The sequence below is a fragment of the Lichenostomus cassidix genome, chromosome W (genome assembly GCF_008360975.1).
Source record: "Lichenostomus cassidix isolate B80296 chromosome W, HeHo_3.0, whole genome shotgun sequence".
Classification (NCBI taxonomy): Eukaryota; Metazoa; Chordata; class Aves; order Passeriformes; family Meliphagidae; genus Lichenostomus; species Lichenostomus cassidix.
The window spans coordinates 19,603,500-19,607,455 of record NC_139510.1 but is presented as its reverse complement, the minus strand read 5'-3'; the positions used below and the strand labels follow the sequence as shown (position 1 = coordinate 19,607,455).

General features: G+C 47.1%; 1 pseudogene; it reads right to left on the bottom strand.

Moving 5' to 3' along the window:
• Nucleotides 1-1,161: 1,161 nt before the first annotated feature.
• Nucleotides 1,162-1,789, bottom strand: LOC146425640 (uncharacterized; annotated as a pseudogene).
• Between the last annotated feature and the right edge of the window lie 2,167 nt (nucleotides 1,790-3,956).

Below are 3,956 nucleotides of genomic sequence, written 5' to 3'. Positions count from 1 at the left end.
GTAGTTGCCTGACTTCCCTTTTGGTTCTCGGAGGGGGCATATCTAATATGCCCTGGACTCGACTAGGATCTAATTTCTTGGTCCCATTTACTAACCGGTGTCCCAGGTACTTTACTTCTTGTTCTGTGAATTGTAATTTGGATTTGGACACTTTCAGTCCTTGAGAACCTAGAAAGTTTAATAGTTTAATACTTTCTCGTCAAACATCTTCTTCAAGCTGTCCGGCTATGAGGAGGTCATCTACATATTGAATTAATTTTATAGCAGGTCCTGGTTGGTAATTTTGTAAAATTTGATTTAGTGCTTGGCCAAATAAATTAGGGGACTCTGTGAATCCTTGAGGCAGCACAGTCCATCGGAGTTGCTGTTTAATATGTGTTTCTGGATCGTCCCATTCAAATGCAAAGTAATCCCTGCAGTTTACATCGAGTGGGCAAGTCCAAAAGGCATCCTTCAAATCTATGACGCTGTACCATATATCATGTGGTCCCAACTGGCTTAAGATAGTGTACGGATTGGCTACTACTGGGAATCGCTCAATGGTCTTTTTATTTATTTCCCTTAGATCATGGACTAATCGGTAGCTGCCGTCTGCTTTCTTAACTGGCAGAATTGGAGTATTATAGGGAGACATGCATGGTTCAAGGATACCTTGTTCTAATAATCGTTTTATTTCTGGTTGCAGACCCTTCTTGCCTTCGTTAGATATTGGATATTGCTGTATTTTAATCGGTATCTCTGGGTTTTTGAGAGTAACTGTGATTGGTTCAATATTAAGTTTACCCACGGTATCTGGTGTATACCATACCTGTGGGTCAATTTGTTGTTCGTCTCGAGTAGACAAGGTATATAATTTAACTTGCAATTCACTCTCTTTTATTTGTAACCCAATGCCTAATTCAACCATTAAATCTCGTCCCAACAAGTTAAATTCTGCTTCTGGTAATAGTAGTAGTGATCCCACCCCTAATTTAGATGGTGTTTCAAATAGTACATCCTTAATCACAGATGCTCCAAAAGGTTCTCCTTTGGCCCCAATCACTTGTACTGTATCTCTGGAAATTTTGCACCCTAATGGCAAGGATTGAATTGTTGATCTTTCAGCTCCTGAGTCTACAAGGAACTCAAATTCTTGGCGCTGGGGTCCTATCCAAATCTTTATCAAGGGCACAGCGGTCTTATGTGACCCCAGCAAATACAGCCCCTGACAGCCCTATTCCTCGGCAAACATTTTCTCATCGGCGATCCTCTGCCTGCAATTTCTTTTCACATGCCCCGGTTTCTGACAATAAAAACACACAACTTTACTCATATCTCTTCCTTCCCTTCTCTGGGGGGGGTGAAACTCTCTCTCAGCCCGCAAGCTCTCAGACCGAAGAAGCTGACTTTCCTTTTCTTGCCTTCTTGCATTTCCTTGTTCACTCCTCACCACCGCGGCCATCACTCTGGCTTGCCTTTTATAACTTTCTTCTTCCCTTCTCACATACACTTTCTGTGCCTCCCTTAACAATTCATCTAACCCTCTCTCTTGCCAATTTTCTAACTTCTCCAATTTTCTCCGAATGTCAGGCCATCCCTTTGACACAAACTGCACTTTTAAAAGGGTTTGGCCTGCCGGATTATCAGGATCTATTCCGGAATATAATTGCAAGTTTTTCCTTAGCCTTTCCAACCAGGTGGTTGGATCCTCATCCTTCCTTTGATTCTCATTAAAGGCTTTGTGCATATTTTGCCCTCTAGGCACAGCCTCCTTTATTCCTTGAATTATAATAGCTCTCAAGTCCTGCATGTTAGCCCGATCTTGTGGGGTTTGATTGTCCCAATTGGGCCTTTGCAAAGGCCACTTTATATCACCCATGGGACCCTGTGGGTGCTGGTTTTCCCAAATACGCATGCCTGCGATTCGGATCATGCGTCTCTCTTCTATGGTGAAAAGTATCCCCAAAATTGATTGTAACTCATCCCATGTATAGAGACTATGACCTAGGAATTGATCCACTCGCTCTGCTACCCCAAGTGGATCTTCTAAAAGATGCCCCATATCTTTTTTAAATTCACGGACATCCATGGAGTTCAGAGGCACTTCTACATACCCTATGCCTGGGACTTGGCCACGCCCCTCTTGGTTTACCATCCTCATAGCCACTTCCCTTAGAGGGTATAAATTTTGAGCTCTGCTCCGGGTAATCGGACCCTGCAGAGTGTTGACCTCATAGTCAGATAAGGGACTTTCCCGTTTCCCAGGAGACGATGGCTCAGCACCTCCCCCCGGAGTCAGGCTGTCTCCCTCTCCTCGGGCTGACGGAGCTATACCCCCCTTTTTCCTGATGTAACAAAGCCGCACCTCCCCCCTCCCGCTGTGGTGGGGGAGTTCCTCCCGCCTCCCGCTGTGGTGGAGCTGCAGGAGGTGGTGGTGCCGCACCTCCCCCTCTTCGGACTAACGGATCTACACCCCCTCCTTCCTGATGTAACAAAGCCGCACCTTCCCCCTCCCGCTGTGGTGGGGGAGTTCCTCCCGCCTCCCGCTGTGGTGGGGGAGTTCCTCCCGCCTCCCGCTGTGGTGGAGCTGCAGGAGGTGGTGCGTATGGTGGGGGTGTATCAACAAGTTTCTTTCTTTTGTCTTTTCTTTGGAGCACAAACACTCCCACCCCCCTCTCGTAAGGGAGCCAAAGAGCCGCATAGTCGCTCTCCTCTGGGTTAAATGGTCTTTTGCTGTTAACCCAGAGATTTAGGGCTTGACATAGAGATTCCTCGTCAGATCCAAAGACCGGCCAATATAAGGAGTCTGCCCTAATCTGTCTTCCTCCCCACATTGCTACACAATAGTTAATCATTTTATTTTTACTCTTCCCCTGGGTCCGGGGATCATCAGCCCAATATTTCAGCTGTATGCCTAACGGACTGTCAGGGGGAATCCCTGGGAGTCTCCCATTTTTTTTCTTCATGGAGGCAGAAGGCTTGCTGTCCCTCTGTCCCATCTTCCGGAGTGCCCTCACACGCACCAACAACCCAACACTCGCTTTCTCTCGGTCGTGACCTGACCCCTCGCGGGGAACAGGAACTGCACTACTGGAGAGTCCCAATCACTTCGTCCGCATATGGACGTCTCACACACTGCACTCCGGGAAAACCACCCCAACCACCCACGCCATGTGTGTCTCTGTATCTCAACCGATACTCACACTCCGCTGTCCGGCGTCTTGTGGTCTTCTGTGCACGGAATTTCAGGGGCCTTGAACCCTTGGCTGATATCCGAAATTTGGGTTCGTCGGTTAGGGGTGCCAGTGGAGTGTCCCCTCCAGGCCGTCAAATCACGACGGGGCGCCTCCCTTTGGGGAACTCCAGAGGAATTTCCCTATCCGAGTCGCGGCACCAAAATTTGTTATCAATTTAGCCTCATTATCCAATCAGAGACGTAGATCCAATTAAAAAAAATTTATTAATTAAAAGCAAGCGGATATCAGTCAAGTCAGCGCTGGACGGGCAGAGATTCAAGCATATCTCTATGCACCGCACCTCGGGCCTGCAGAGGACTGAATTTTATAACCCTTTAGTACCCCACTCCCCCCGTATGTCTTGATTGGCGTCTCTTCATGAATCCTTGATTGGCTGTTGAGACGTCTTGGGCTGGTGTGCTCTGCGTTGGGTGATGGTTACTGGGCCTCCTGGGATGGTCTCTCCGTGGGGGTTGCACAGGGGGAGGTTTTTATGGACCCCTGAACCACATTCCTTTTGTATCTGCCTCATAGGGGCTGCACAGGGGGAGGTTTTTTATGGCCCCTGAGCCAAATTCCTTTGTATCTGCCTCATGGGGGTTGGGCAGGGTTCCTAACAAGATTCGTTTTTATAACAGCAAAAAAAAAAAAGAAAGAAAAAAGAAAAATAAAAGGAAAGGCAATTTTAAGACTTATCACCTTTTTCAAACAGTTCGTGAACTAAACTGATTGTAATTTATT